Source organism: Humulus lupulus, chromosome 1, assembly GCF_963169125.1.
Source record: "Humulus lupulus chromosome 1, drHumLupu1.1, whole genome shotgun sequence".
Classification (NCBI taxonomy): Eukaryota; Viridiplantae; Streptophyta; class Magnoliopsida; order Rosales; family Cannabaceae; genus Humulus; species Humulus lupulus.
The window spans coordinates 146,326,044-146,343,653 of record NC_084793.1 but is presented as its reverse complement, the minus strand read 5'-3'; the positions used below and the strand labels follow the sequence as shown (position 1 = coordinate 146,343,653).

At 34.0% G+C, this 17,610-nt stretch overlaps 1 non-coding gene across 1 annotated transcript; it reads right to left on the bottom strand.

Annotated features, from left to right (window-relative positions):
- Window positions 1-8,675: 8,675 nt before the first annotated feature.
- LOC133813294 (small nucleolar RNA R71) lies at window positions 8,676-8,782 on the bottom strand. The gene has a single exon (XR_009884323.1). It is a non-coding gene; the product is annotated as a small nucleolar RNA R71 (small nucleolar RNA).
- Between the last annotated feature and the right edge of the window lie 8,828 nt (window positions 8,783-17,610).

Here is a 17,610-nt window from a genome sequence, read left to right as displayed (position 1 = left end):
CGTCTTTTCTTGGTTTTTGAACAGCTAGTTGTTGAATCTCGGTTGTAAATTTCTGGATGATTTTTCTCTGAGATTTGCTGGTTTTTTGTATCTGTCGAGGCAGTCATGCAGAAGCCGCAGTTTGGACTTCACTACGTTCCACTACCTTCTGTGCCGCTCTGCGAGCCACCTGAGGGTCTTGGTCCTGAGGAAGTCGTTTGGATTTCTTCACCCTCATTTCTGGATGTTCAGCCTGTTGGTTAAGAAACTGTTCTTCGTGAAGGAAATATAAGGCTGACCGGGGAAGGATCTTTTTAAGGCAGGGAAGGCGATCTTCGGGGGTGCGACTGCTAGGAGACTTGGATGAAGAGTCACTACTTTGAGGAGTGTCGCTTGATTGCGGAATTGAAGTGTCAGAGTTTGTATGGTTGTCACCTCCCCTATAGTTGAATCGATTCATTTACAAAATAGAAAGTATGGGGAGGTGAGTAACCAAACAAACACAAATTAATCAGTGCAAAGGAAAAATATTTATTTATTGCTCGGAAAATATTTTTCTGGGTGGTAAAAATATATTCTACTCCCCAAAATAAAAGTGCATGAGGGAAAAAGAAATTTTGATGCCTAAAATGCGTGGGAGCATTCATGTGTCCGAGTAAATGCATGCACATGACTGATCAGATGGGTGTGTATGCCCGAGCAGCTGGGCTAGTTCGAGCAGCAATCCTTGCATCCAGGCGGCTGATGCGTTCGAGCAGACGTGCATGGTGTCCGAGCGGATGCGCGTAGTATCTGGGCGGATGGTGTGATAATCTGATCCGGTGGCTGCGTGTGCGCGCGTCCGAGAAGAGGGTGTCGAGGGGTTGCTGGAATGCATCCGAGTAGCTACACAAGCGCGTAGTCGAGGAGTTGCTGCATGGTGTCCGAGGAGCTGCGTCAGGCGTACATTCGAGGGGCTCCGCCTTGTGTCCGAGGAGCTACAACAGGGCGCGTCCGAGGAGCCATTGCGTGATGTCCATTTGGCTGGGTGCTGGTCCGATCGGCTAGGAGATGATCCGAGTAGATGAGGTGCGCATCCGAGGGGCTGGGCTAGTCCGTGGTGGCCGATCGGTGGGGATCTAGGTCAAGCCAAATGCATTTACATCCGTGCAGTTCGTGGAGAATGGCCGATCGGCCACGCCGCATGTGCCCCTAATAATCTAGTTCCGAGGGGCTAGATTTCACCACTAACCGTGCAAGAATTTAAAGACCATTTTCGAGAAGACCCAAATCTGAAAGGGCATATACACAAACATATTTTTATCACTCAAAGTACACTACAACAAGATCAAAGTGTGGGATTTGAAAGGTTTAAAAAGTTCTAGGGATCCTAGTTATTCATCAAATACCCATAAACCCAAATATGCACTTTGGGGTGAAAAATTAGTTTTTCTTCAAATTTTCATGAAATTGGAGACAAGATTGATTTACCCATAGCCTAAACTACAACAAAACAGCCACAATATGCATCAGTCATCAAAGATTCAAACACAAATTCATGGGTGTATTTTAAATGGGGGTTTTGGCCTACAAGTTTTCTTTAGCTTTAAGAAAAAAAAACCCATAAATGGAGATGAAGAAGAAGTGCTTACCCAAATGTGTTGATTTCTTGAGGAACCCTTGGATTTGCTTGAAGAAAATTGGAGCCCTTCTTGAAATTCTTGGAGGTTTTCGGCCAAGAGGGGGAAGAGCTTTGGGAAGTCACGACCAAAGGGAAATGAAGAGGTTTGAGAGCCTTTTTGGTTTTCTTTTTGCTTGTGAGTTGTGAGCACACTTATGGGTCTATTTAAAGGGAAAAGTGGAAATTGTCACTTATTCTTAGACTCTTTGAATTCTCTTGGGTATATTCTCTCCCCCACGATTGGGAGCCGTTAATTACAGTGATCGTGGTCTGGTAAGACGTCGTGGTTTGTTGCAGAGGCGGGAGAATGTGTAAAGTTAGTTTTTTTTAATGTCGTCAGCAGTGGAGAAAAAAGTTTATTATGTGAGTATATCATATAATAAACTTGGCGGGCAAATGTTATCCCCAAAATTTGAAAATGATGACGTGGCAATAAAAGTGACAAGTGGCAAGAGATACTTGACTGATCAGTTACCTGCTCCGGCCAACCAAGTAGGTGTTTGGCCGACCAGTGGGGTGCATGGCCGGCCAGTTAGGTGTTTGGCCGATCGATGAAGTGCTTGACTGACCAGTGGAGTGCTTGGCCGACCAGTGAGGTGTTTGGCCGATCGGTGGAGTGCTTGGCCGACCAGTGAAGTGTCTGGCGAACTGGTGGAGTGCATGGCCGACCAGTGAGGTGTTTGGCCGACCAGTGGAATGCATGGCAGTAAAGAACGCCCTAAACTAATACTTACAAAACATTCACATAACATTGTTTATAAAAGAAAACCGCTTATTATCAAGGTCTCAGTGGGGACTTGCTTAAAACCATGCAAGTTGGCGCCATTAGTTTTAAAAGAAAACATGAATTTTTATGCAAAGTTTAAAAGAAACAAAAATTAAATAACTAAGTCCCACTGATAATTTGGAAAGTCTCTTAAAACATAACATAATTTAAATGGCGTTCTAAGATGATCGTTTTTCCGTCCATAGGATGCCCCACGCCATACACCCCACGACGATAGAACTCCTCACGTCACCACGCGTGCCTTAAAGAAATCCTATTTGCTACCTTGAAGGAATGTAAGGGGGGTGAGCTAAAAGCCCAATAAGGAAGTACAAACAATAAGCAAGTAAGGATACAACAAATACAAACACTAACGTTCATCTAAAACATCATGGCATATCATAACATTATCGTAACATATCATCATAGCATATCATAACGTAATCGTAACATATCATCATATCACATTCATACAGCATACATGATGAGCATGGCCCGCTAGTTGTCCATGTCACCCTATGAGGTAAACAAGAGTCTCTGGTCCTTGAATAACCTTAGCGCGTCCGCCCTAGGAGTTACGTCTTTATATCCTTAGTAACTCGTTTGATGTGTTGCGTTCATCACGCTAACATCCATAAACATATCATATTCATACAAGCCAACATATCATCACATTATGGCATTCACAATTCATAACAATTCATTCATACAACAGTCTTACCATTCATATCATAAAATCATAGAATCTATCTAACTTCCTTACCTTAGGTCCGGGCTAAGAAATTTCGCAACCTCTCAACGAGCTTATACCATAACCAAAACAACATTTCTTAGGTTCATAAAATCACTATTTTGCCATTCCATACAACTCATGTGTGCATGGGCCATGCACACATAATAACAGTTACACACAACATGCAATTATTCTTAACTACACATAAAGCCATAAACGAATAATGCTCATTGAACCTATTTTACATGCATGATCTTTCTATAAAAACCACATAGTTAAATAATAAACATAATTTTGGACGTAAAAGTGGATTTGCATGTAACATGCATACGTGGGAACATTGTGTAATTGAGACGTTTTAAAAACGATAATTCTACATTTCTTACTTTTTCGTTTTAAAATTAATAGACATATAACATGCTTTATTTTTCTTAAAATTTCTAGGTTGATTAAATTTCTCAAAACATCATTTTATTTTATAAAATAATTTGATTTAGCTTAAAAATAAAATATGTGACAATTTCATTTATTAATCTCAAATTACAAAGAATTTACAAAAAGCTTGGAATTAATTAAAATACCTATGCTTAATATGTTTCTTTAGAAAAATAAATTTTAACATTGGTTAATTGTGTTACACAAATGATGTGAGAAAAATATATTTTTAAGTGTGGAAAAAAAATATATTTTTATTTAAATTATTTAAGACTTAGTTTTATGTAACATAAATCCATATGTGACAGTTAAATAATCATTTTTTTAACCTTTAAACCAAACTTTCAGCCACTATTTAATTTCTTTAAAAATCACAAATAAATAGAATCTAAATATTTTTCTCAATCAAAATAAAGAAAATCATAACTTATCAAAATATGCATTCATACCATATTAAAATACCATTTTAATATTACCATAACTTAGGATAATAATTTTGTTTCAAAACTCATCAAACTCATTTTAGTGAAACACACTTCACATTTTTTTACAAAAATTCCAGCAACCATTTTTATCTTTAAAAATTACCATATTCAATTTAAAAACTCATATTTTAACAAAAAAATCTGTAGGTAATTATTTACACACAATATCATTTCAAAGCATAATTAAATTTCACATTAAATTTCTTAAAACATCAAAACATTTGCAAACTTTATTTGAGCACTCAAAACATTAATCTCATCATGAACAACATCATTTTTGTACAAATTTAAATTTAGCAAGCACATTAAATCATAAAATTCATGCTTTTCATTATATTCACAAAATTCATACTCATTTATGCACAACATTTCAACACAAACCCTAGCATACTTCTAACCTCTTTATCCATTCTAATCACACCATGAGTATACAATAATTCATCATTCACCTTAGAACTTATTCACAAGTCATGAACAAATAACCACCATTGATCTTGTATTAAATATATCTCAATACATTATTACCATGCAATTATTCCAAAGATCACAACCATCATAACCTCATACAAGATCACAACCTATAATGTTTCTAAAATTTTCATTGACATAAAACATAATAAAAATAACCATCATGCTTTTGAATATCACCTTTAGGCCGAAACACATTCAATAAAAAAAAATAACCCATTCTTTTCATGCATTTTAAATATTCATCATCACTACACATATTCTTAATACACAACCATAAAAATCAACCCAAACAACATTAACCCATGCCCATGCCTAGGTCTATTTTCCCATGCATCAAAACATAAGAAAAACATTCCATCAACACAACATATTATCCTATTTAATACAAATCACTTTCAGCCATAAACTCTCCAAAACATCAATCATCAAATACCCATAACCCAAAAGATTGAGGGAAAAATTTCAATACCTCTCTTGATTGTAAAATCAAGAACACAACTAGGACCACCTCCTTGCTCAAACCCTAGAGGTTTTCTTTTGAAAAGTCAAGATGGAGAAGAAGTGGAACAACAAGTAAAAAAAAACTCAATCAACATACTAAAAATTTAGAAGAAAGAAAAACATAAGCAAAAATCAAGACCATACCCTAAGATTGATCCTTTCTCCTTCTCCTTCTCTCTCTATCACGCCACACTCTCTCTCTCTATTCTCTCTAGGTCACGGTAGCCAAGAGCAAAAATGCTCTTCCAATATTCCCATTCCCTCTTAACCTAATCCTCTCATAATGACCAAATAAAAGAAAAAGGTAAGTTTCCTTTCTTCATTTTATTTTCTCTTAATTTTCTTATTATTTTCTTTTATGATAATTGATATAAAAGATAAATGGTGATCTCATTCCTATCCTAAAATAGCTAGCTTCTTCAAATATTTGATTTTATTGCCTTAGAAAATAAATGGAAAATCAATCCCTTTCCCACTACACACTACACACTACACGTCCACCACTACTTACCTATTCCTTTATTTATTTATTTTCCTATCAATTAAAATAAAACTACCCAAAAATATCAAATAAATGGCAATTTTAAAATGTGTAGAAAATCCACACATGTGCACCCTATTACCATATACTTGCACACACTAAAACACTAGGGTGCATCACTATCTACCATGCACCTTAGTGCATTCAACCAAATCCCACATAATCACATCAATTGTCACACTTATATAAAATGTAACACTAATAGTAAAATAAACATGTTACACAATTATTCACTTATTAAAATAAATAACCAAACAAAAAATTAACAAATTTAAATTCAAAAGATTTTACCAAACAATTCTAACAATTAAATCAAACAAATCAAATAAAACAAACAACAACTAAATAAAATAAACAACATTTAAATAAAACAATTCATCACACTTCACATTTAAATAAAATAAAACACAAAATTTAAATATTCTAAAAAAAAATTTGGTGCACTACAATGGCCGACCGGTCAAGTGTTTTGGTCGACCAGTTTTTCTCCTAGGAGTGAAGTCGACTTACTGAATAGATTATTGTTGTGCAAGCGAAATTCCAGCAACGACTTAGATTAGAATCAGTCGTGCCTATGCGGGAATCTCTCAGATTATCCCAAGTATTGTTGTATTTTAAATATTATTATTAATTAAATATTGTGAAAGTAATAGAAAGATCCTGATTATGAGGGATTTCGGTTTGTATGATCCTGGGCCTATAAATACAGAGCTCATGGCATCATTTAGGGATTCAGATTATGATTTTCCTAAGAGTGTATTTGTATTTTGAGACAAGTATTGTATTCTTTTCGTTTACACTGAAGAAACTCAGTTGACTCAGGTTCATCTGATCTTTAGTGTAGATCTATAAATCGTAACTCTGAGTGGACTAGGCTATTACCAACACATTGGGGATGAACCACTATAAAAATCATCAGTGTCATTTTTTCTCTTGAAGGTTCAGTGTAGTTTTGACGTTTACTTGTCGTTGGCCAAATCTGTTGTCAACAGGTACCTCAAAGGTCGGCTTGAAGTGCAAGAAGTTGATAACTTCATTTTAACATCATTTTCGAATGTGTTTTTGTGGTAATCTTGAGTCTTTATGTGTGTTTTGTGCAAGATTATGCTTTTGATTGTCTTTGTTGTAGGATGGTGTGATGAATCATGAGAATAATGTAAAAAGAAGTGAAAATGGTGGAAAAACGAGGCTCTTGGCAGTTGTTGGACTCAAAATGATGCCAAGGATGAATAAAAGACGAGTTTTGATGAAGAATTGAGTTGAAAGTCCTAATCTGAGAAAAAATTGAATTAGGGTCGTGACTTGGGCTTATAAGTCGTGACTCAAGGTGAAGTCAGGGACATATAGCTGCTGGATGGAATTAGTGTCGCAACTTGGACTTACAAGTCGCGACTCGAGAGGAAAACAGAGGCTCAACTAAGGCGAAAAATTGACACGGGCCGCAACTTGATGATGTTTAAGTCGTAGTGCGTGAAGATTGATCACGGAAGCACAAGGCTAAAAAACAGACACGGGCTACAACCCAGAGAAGTACAAGTAGCGTCCCGCTTGAAAAAAATACAACCTTTGTTATTTTGTTATTATAAATTCATATTTAGGGTTTAATTAAGGGAGGAGGTCAGTTTTTAATTATGTTTTTAAGGACTAATTGTGATTCTTAGGCTAGTTATTCTGCAGTTTTGTATTTTTCTTTCTTCTTTAAGTTTATGAATCTTATGTTTTGAAATTATTATTTTCTTGATTTAGTCATGTCTAATATGAGCTAAACAATATTTATTGAGGGTTTAATGTAGTCACTTGGATTTCTACCTAATTTAATTATGATATTCTTTTGATTTGTCTTCTCTATTCTAATCTATATAATGTGTGTTTAATGCTAGTAAATACTTGATCAATATTTTCTTGATTTTATGATTTTGATTCAAAATTCAAAAGATGAGAATTGAATATGCTATCATTATATAGACATAGGTTGCATATTGGATGAAAGTACCTGTATGACTTGTGTAGTAATTAGATTTCCATGCTTAATGCCTCCTATATGTTTATGTTTATCATAGAGATGTAGAAAGCCTGCATATAGGTTGAGATCTTATATGTTGAAAATGAATGGGAATTGATTTAGGTTAACATGCTATTAGAACAGGAAGAAAGAAATCTAGAATTGATTAATAAAATTAGTAGAATGAAAAATTGATGAAATTAATGCCTTAGGTTTTTTTAATATTGATTTAAATATTTTAATTAGTTATTTTTGTTCAAGGTTATTTTCAATTTTAAAATTAAATTAAAAAATCTAAAATTTGATTACCAAATATAGATTAAAAAAAACAGTTGTTGGTAATTGGAAAATAGTCTTCGTGGGAACGATACTCTACTTATCATATATTACTTTAATCGATTGCGTGCACTTGTGTACATATTTATTTTCGATATCAAGTTTTTGGCGCCGTTGTCGGGGACTTAATTTCCAATATCATAGTTAATTATTATTTGTTCTAATTTGGTATTTTTATTTTTATTGTTTCACTTTTATTTGAATCAAGGCTAAATTGTGTTTCAAGAATTGTTGGTATATGCGAGGAAGTAGACAAAAGGAAATCATACCAATAGATCTTGAAATTGTGAGAACGTTCAGAAAGAATCGAACGATGAAGAAAAGGTTGGATTTCACCATGGCTGAGAATGCAAATAATGTTGTCAACAATGCAAATATAGGTAATGCAGTAGAAGCTTATCCACCATGAAGGAATTATGTACTCCCTACAGTTACGGGGATACATTCAAGCATTCATCCTCCCACTTTTGAGGCAATATACTTTGAGATAAAATCCTCAATTATTCAAATGGTGCAAAACTGTGTACAATTTAAGGGGTTCCAAAATGAGGATCCCAATCTCCATATCACAAATTTTTTAGACCTGTGTACGACATTCAAAATGAATGGGGTGAGTAACGATGCTGTAAGATTGAGATTATTTCCATTTTCACTAAGGGACAGAGCTAAGAGTTGGTTGAATTCTTTACAAGTAAACTCTATACTTACTTGGGAAGATTTAGCGCAGAAGTTTCTTGGTAAATATTTTCCTCTTGCCAAGTCAGCTAGAATAAGAGGAGAGATTAAAAACATCCATAAACTAGATGGGGAGTGTTTATATGATACATGGGAATGATTTAAGGAATTGTAAAGGAAATTCCCACATCATGGAATAGCGAAGTTGCTGCTAGTTCATACTTTTTACAATGGTTTGGGGGGCAATACAAGGACAATTATAGATGCATCATTGGGACGAGCGTTTATCAGAAAAAGTGCTAATGAAGCATATGAGTTATTGGAAGAGATGGCTATGAATAATTATAATTGGCCTACTGAGCGTGAGAGAAAGAAAGTAACAGGAGTCTTAGAAGTTGATCCAATAGCGCTATTAACCACTTAAGTAGCATCTCTAACCAATCAATTGTAGCAAACTAATCTCGCCGCACAAGCAATGCACGTACAAAATGTCGTGAGTTGTGAGATTTGTGGCGGACCTCATTCTTACGAACAATGCCCAAGCATAGCCAGTTGCTCAAATGATGTGAATAATATGCCCTTGGAACAAGCACAGTTTATAGGTAATTTTTCAAGACCTGCACCCAACATTTACTCAAATTCTTATACGTCTGCTTGGAAAAATCACCCTAATCTATCTTGGAAAAATAATCAAGGTTTACAACCACAATATCCACAGTACCCACCTCAACAACCCCCCTATCAACCAACTTATGGATTACATTTGAGACCATATTATGATCCAAACCCACGTCCATCTCATCCACCACCACATCCTCAAATGAACCCACCAACAATTCAGCCAGACCAATGAAATCAATTTATGACAGAGACAAGGTCTTCAATTAGAAGTTTGGAGACACAAATAGGTCAATTGGCTCAAATATTTTCTAATAGAGTGCAAGGGAATTTACCTAGTTCAACAGAGGTAATTCCTAAAGAATTGTAAAGAACGCCCTAGACTAATACTTACAAAACATTCGCATAACATAGTTTATAAAAGAATACCATCCATTATTAAAGTCTCAGGGGGACTTATTTAAAACCATGCAAGTTGGCGCCACAAGTTTAAAATAAAACATAGGTTTTTATGCAAAGTTCAAAGAAACCAAAAAAATTAAATAACAGAGTCCCACTGATAATTTAGGAAAGTCCCTTAAAAACAAAACATAGTTTAAATGGCATTCTACGTTGATCGTTTTATCGTCCATAGGATTACCCCACGCCATACACCCCATGATGAAAGAACTCCTCACGTCACCACGCGTGCCATAGAGAAATCCTATTTGCTACCTGGAAGGAAAGTAAGGGGGGTGAGCTAAAAGCCCAGTAAGGAAGTACAAACAAATAAGCAAGTAAGAAAACAACAAAAACCAAACACTAACATTCATCTAAGACATCATGGTACGTCATAACGTAATCGTAACATATCATCATATCATAACATAATCGTACATATCATCATATCATAACATAATCGTACATATCACCATATCATAACATAACGTAACATATCATCATATCATAACATAACGTAACATATCATCATATCATAACATAAATGTGACATATCATCATATCACAAACATACAGCATACATGATGAGCATGGAACGCTAGTTGTCCATGTCACCCTATGAGGTAAACAGGAGATCACTGGTCCTTGAATAACCTCGGCGCGTCCGCCCTAGGAGTTACGTCTCAATGTCCTTAGTAACTCGTGCGATGTATCTGACATCGTAATCTGTTTGATGTATCTAACATCGTAATCTGTTTGATGTATCTGACATCGTAACTGGTTTGATGTATCTAACATCCATACACATATCACATTCAACATATCATCACATTAAGGCATTCATAATTCATAACAAATCATTCATACAACAGTCTTACCATTCATAGCATAAAATCATAGAATCTATCTAACTTCCTTACCTCAGGTCCAAGCTAAGAATTTCACAATCTTTCAACGAGCCTATATCATAATCAAAATAACATTTCTTAGGTTCATAGAATTACTATTTTGCCCTTCCATACAGCTCATGTGTGCATGGGCCATGCACTCATGATAACAGTTACACTAAACATGCAATTATCGCCAAAAAGAATAATGCTCGTTCTACCCATTTTACTAACATGATTGTTTTATAAAAATCACATAGTTGGATAATAATCATGATTTTGGACGTAAAAGTTGATTTGCATGTAACATGCATACGTGGGAACATTGCGTAATAAAGACGTTTTCAAAAACGATAATTCTACATTTCTTGCTTTTATTGTTTGAAAATCAATAGACATATTACATGCTTTATTTTTCTTATAAATTTCTAAGTTGATTAAACTTCTCAAAACTTTATTTTATTTTAGCTCAAAAATAAAATATGTGACATCTCCATTAATTAATCTCAAATTACAAAGAATTAACCAAAAAGCTTGGATTTAATTAAAATGCCTATTTTTAATATGTCCCTTTTAAAGATATATCTTATCATTGTGTTACATAAATGATGTGAAAAATATATTTTTAGTGTGGAAAAATACATTTTGATTTAAATTATTTAAGACTTAGTTTTTATGTAGCAAAATCCCTATGTGACAAATTTAATAACAATTTTAACATTTTTTTAAAACAAACTTTCAGCCACCATTTATTTTCTTCAAAAGTCACAATTAAATAGAATCTAAATATTTTTCTCAATAAAAATAAAGGAAAAATCATTACTTATCAAAATATGTATTCATACCATTAAAATATCATTTTTCAATATTACCATAACTTAGGAAAAATAATTTATTCCAAAAACTCATCAAATTCATTTTAGTGACATTTACTTCATATTTTATTACAAAAATTCCAGCAATTGTTTTTATCATTAAAAATCACCATAATCAATTTAAAAGCTCATATTTTCTAAAAAATCAATAAAAATTCTGTAGGTAATTAATTGAGTAAAATATCATAACATGAGACTTAAAATCCCCTTTTTAATTTCATAAAAATTAACATAACATCAAGAACATTACTTATGCATGCAACTCATATTTTTATCAACTTTTACCCAATTATTTACAAAAAAAACAGCAAGCTTAACTCCTCATAAAACTCAACTTTTGTTCCAAAAATTACATAAAATCATACATGTTTAAAATCTCATCATACTCTTATAATATGCATGATTCTAATATCACTAACATATTCACATGAATTCTTTTAAAACCATTTTTTTCTATTCCATTGAAAACCAACAAAACACCAACAATGACAATAACATATAATAACTCATAAGCACCATATTCACATATACCTTATACTATCCTAACATGTTTCTATCATGATTTTCATGCATCTTATAATTTAATCATTCACAATATAACATGCATCTATCAAAATTTCATGGATCAAAATATCAAGATTGCCAATTATTATCTTACCCATATCACATAGGTCCTAAAACATGGATCTACTATATTGAAATTCACTCAACATCACAAAAATATCAAGAACATACTTAGGTATGCCTAGGCCGAAATCTCCATGCATGCATTCATAGATTATCACAATTTTTTTATGCATAGCAAAATCAACATCACAACCCTTTTAACACAAATCATACTCTCACAATATACAAATCATATGCACCAATCCTACCAAAAATCAACCATTAGCATCATCATCAAAACCTCATAGACAACCCACCAAAAACAATATAAAGGCTAAGAAAAGACCATTACCTCTCTTGATTGTAAAATCAAGAACACAATAAGATCAATACCCAAACTCCACACCCTTGTTCAAGCCTAGGGTTTTTATTGGAAAACCACCATGAGGAGAAGAAAGAACCCAAACACACAACAATAACACAAGTCAATAACATATTATCAATAAAAGAGATTATACAAATAAGAAAAACAAGAGGACATACTCTAAGAGGGGTTCCTCTTCACCTTCTGTTTCCTTCTTTCTTTCTTTCTTTCTTCCTCTCTCTCTCTCTACACGCCACTCTCTCTCTCTCTCTCTCTAGGTCACGGCAGCCACACAAGAGCAAATGGCTCTTCTCCTCTTTCATTTTCCCTTTATCATAATCCTCTCATAAAGCCTCCCCAACACAATAAGGTAAGTTTCCTTTTTCCATTTATTTTCTCTTAATTTCTCTTTATTTAAATAGATATAAAGGAATAAAAATGATCATGCCTATCCCCAAAATAACTATTGTCTTCAATTTTTGATTTTTATTACTTAAAAGAAATCATTCCTTTCCCACTAGGTCACACGCCCAAACACTCTTCTTCCCTTTCTTTTTATTTTTATTTTTTATAAATAAATAAATTAACTCAAATAAAATCTAAAATAAGGAAATATAAAATGTGTAGAAAATCTACACATGTGCACCATGCTACCATGCACTAGCACACACTAAATCACTTGGGTGCATTACTATCTATGATGCACCTTAGTGCATTCCACCATAGCTAACATAATTACCTCAATTGTCACACTTAATTAAAATGTAACACTAATAGTAAATTAATCATGTTACACAATTATTCACTTATTAAATTAATTAACCAAACAATTCTAACAATTAAATAAAATAATAAACAATCAAATAAAACAAATAATTATCCAAATAAAAATAACAACACTTAAATACAAAAATTCATCACACTTAACATTTGAATAAAATAAATCACAAAAATTTTAATAATCTAAATTTTTTTTTGGTGCACTACAAGAATAATGTAAAGCTGTCACTCTGAGGAGTGGGACTAAGTATGATGGACCTACAGTGGATGAAAAAGGGAGAGAATCAACAAGTTACTAGTATAATACAAGAGGAGGTTACCGAAGACCTTCCAAAAATAGTAAAACCAAAATACACTGAGCCTACACCGAAGATTCCATATCCTCAAAAGTTTTGAAAGGCTAACCTTGACAAACAATTCTCCAAATTCCTTAAAGTATTTAAGAAACTTCACATTAACATCCCTTTTTCAGAGGCTTTAGAACAAATGCCTAGTTATGTGAAGTTTATGAAAGAGCTATTATCTAATAAAAGAAAAATGGAGGATTATGAAATAGTTGCATTAACTGAAGAATGTAGTGCAATTATTCAAAAGAAGCTTCCTCAAAAGTTAAGAGATTCGGGTAGCTTTACTATACCTTTCACTATTGGAAATCTTCATTGTGAGAGAGCTTTACGTGATTTGGGTGCAAGCATAAATTTAATGCCGATGTTTGTAATTAAAAGACTTGGTTTAGGCGAAGCTAGACCTACTGCTGTTACACTTTAATTGGTTGATCGTTCATTAACACATCCCATAGGTATTATAGAGGACGTTCTAGTAAAGGTAGATAAGTTCATTTTCCTAGTAGATTTCATTGTATTAGATATGGAGGAAGATGAGGATGTGCCTATTATATTAGGATGACAATTTTTTGCCACGGGGCAAGCATTGATAGACGTTCAAAAAGGATAATTAAAGCTTATAGTACAAGGATATGGGGTTGTTTTTAATGTTTTCAAAGCTTTGAAATATCCTTCAGCGAGTGACAGTTGCTTTTGTGTTAGTGTATTGAAAGAACCAAGTAAAATGGTCCAGTCTATTAACGATCCATTGGAGTTGAGTTTGATAGCAAGTCCTGAGTGTGCTGGTATTGAAGCTAGTGAGTATGTTAAGTGGTTGAATTCATTAGGGCAGATCTATAAAAATAAACATGAGGAATTAGGGCAAGTGCCTGAGAGACTTCTTCCATCCATTCATAAGCCACTAGCTCTTGAGTTAAAACCCTTACCTGATCATTTTAAATATGCTTATTTGGGTAAGAATGACACTCTCCCAGTAATTGTTCTCAGCGTCTTCATCTGAGCTAAAGAAGAGAAGCTTCTTAGGGTATTAAGGGCTCACAAACTTGCAATTGGATGGACTTTGGTAGATATTAAGGGTATTAGTCCTTCAACAGTGATGCACCATATATTAATGGAGGAGGATAGTAAGCCTAGTATTGATGCTCAAAGAAGGCTCAATCCTTCAATGAAAGAAGTGGTAAGGAAAGAAATTCTTAAACTGGGACAAATGTCACTTTATGGTGATAGAAGGGATAGTCTTGGGCCACAAGATTTCATGTCATGGAGTTGAGGTAGACAGGGCCAAGATATCAACAATTGAAATTTACCACTTCCAGTGTCTGTTAAACGGGTTCGAAGTTTCTTGGGGCATGTTGGATTTTATAGGAGGTTCATAAAGGATTTTTCAAAAATTTCAAAGCCCTTATCAACCTTACTTATGAATGGTGTGGTATTCAATTTTGATTTAGATTGTTTAAAGGCATTTAACACTCTTTAGGAAAAATTAGTAACAACTCTAATTGTTGTATCACCAAATTGGGAAATTCCTTTTGAATTAATGTGTGAATCTAGTGATTATACAGTAGGAGCAGTTCCTGGACAATGAGTTGACAACGTATTCGAACAATTTATCATGCTAGTCGAACCTTGAATGATGCTCAATTAAATTATGCAACTACTGAGAAGGAATTACTTGCAATAGTCTTTGCATTTGATAAGTTTAGGCCATATTGAATTGGTAATAAGGTGATAGTTTACACAGATCGTTAAGCTATTAAGTATCTTATGGCTAAAAAGGATCCTAAACCTTGCTTGATTCGTTCAGTTTTATTATTACAAGAGTTCGAGAAAAGAAGGGGATAGAAAATCTAGTTGTTGATCATTTATCTAGATTGAAGAAAGAAGAAGAGCATGGTGCAAAAGAGGAGCCAATTGATGAAAATTTTCCAGATGAACAATTATTTTCAATTGAATGTGAAGAGAATATACCATGGTTTGCAGATTATGTTAACTATTTGGTAGCTAAAGTTGTGCCTCCAGACATGTCAAGGCAACAACTAAAAAAGTTCTATTCGGAAGTGAAGCATTATTATTGGGATGAACCCATTCTTTTTCGTCATTGTGCTGATCAAGTGATTAGAAGATGTGTCCCAAAAGAGGAAATGATTTCCATACTTACTCACTGCCATCTTTACATTGGGGTGGTCACTTTGGGGGAACAAGAACAGCAGCAAAAGTTTTGCAATGTGAGTTTTATTGGCCTACATTATTTAAAGATGCTAGTGCCTTTGTTAAGAGTTGTGATCATTGCCAAAGGACCGGTAATATATCCAGAAGAGATCAAATGCCAATGATTGGAATTCTGGAGGTTGAGCTGTTTGATGTGTGGGGAATAGATATCATGGGAACTTTCCTATCTTCTTATAATAATAAGTACATTTTGCTGGAAATAGATTATGTTTCTAAATGGGTAGAAGCTGCAGTAACTCCTACTTGTGATGGTAAGGAGATACTTAAATTTCTTCATAAAAATATTTTTACTCGGTTTGGTACTCCAAGAGCAATTATTAGTGACAGAGGCAGTCATTTCTGTAATAAATCATTCACAGCTCTATGTGCTTATTATGGAGTTCATCACAAAAATGCTCTTTTTTATCATCCACTTGCTAATGGTCAAGCTGAAGTGTCAAATCGAGAAATAAAATGTATTTTAGAGAAAATTGTAAACACATCAAGGAAAGATTGGTCGAAAAAGCTTGATGATTCACTGTGGGCTTATCGCACAACCATTAAGACTCTGATTCGTATGTCCCCATATCAGTTAGTATTCAGGAAGGCCTCTCATTTACTGGTTGAACTTGAGCATCGAGCTTATTGGGCGGTGAAAAAGTTGAATGTTGACTTATTTATGGTGGGGAAGAATAGGCTTCTAGAGTTGAATGAGCTTGATGAATTTAGAAACGAAGCTTATGAAAATGCAAAGATTTATAAAGAGATGTCTAAGGATCATTAGAAAGGATTTCCAACTGGAAGAAAAAGTTATGTTATTTAATTCTAGATTGAAACTATTTCTAGGAAAACTAAAGTCTAGATGGTCGGGACCCTTCACAGTTGTGGTCTCATTACCTTATGGAGCAGTACAGATTCATAGCGAGAAAACAAGACATTTTAAAGTAAATGGTCAGAGGTTAAAGCATTATTTGGAAGGACTGGTGGAAAAGTGCAAATCAGTGATGGTTTGGGAACCCCTTCAAATGGGGTATTCAGCATCTGGCTAAATGGTATTAATGACATCGCTATAGGAGGCATTCCTATATTTTATTTTTGTTTTCATTTTTATTTTTAATTAGTGGACAATTTTATTTAATTTTATTTTGGATTTGTAAAGTTTAGTTATTTTAATTTTATTTATTTTTCAATATAAAGTTTGTAAAAATCGTGAAAATCGTGAAAAAGTTGTTTTTCAATTAGTCATTGGGCCAAGTTACGACTTGAACTAGCAAGTTGCGACATTACACAAGTAAGAGAGCTTTTAAATGTTTGAAGGAGGGGCAGGTCGTAGCTAGGGCTTATAAGTCGCGACTCTAGGCTGAAATAGAGAGCATGGAATTTTTAAACATAGGGGCGAGCCGTGACTTGAAGATCTAAGTCACGGCGTCAGGAGAAAGGATTCTGAAAAAAATCTAAGGCATACCGCGACTTGCCCTATTTGGGTCGCGGCGCGCATGTGTCTGACAGAGGGGAATGGTGTTAAAAATCTATTTTTCAAAGCATTTCTCTCATTTTTCAAATACTATCATACCAAGCCAAAATTTCTTGTAAAAATAAAGCTCTCAAATTTTTCCTTCATCCTTCTATTTCAAATTCCCTTAAGCCATCTTCCTAATTTATAATTCCTAATACTTACTGATTTCTTTCTTCAATTTTTTCCTAACCCTAATTTTTGTTTCTATTGGTGCTATTTGAAGAACTGGAGGAGAAATCAAGAGTGGGCACACATTCAGATTTCAAGGCTCGTAAGTTTTCTCTTTTTGAAGTTTTCATTGAAGTGAATTTATATTAAGGGATTACATTGGATTGTTGGACTGTTTGTTAGTATATTTGGTGTTTTTGGGTGAAATTTTTGGGAGTATTT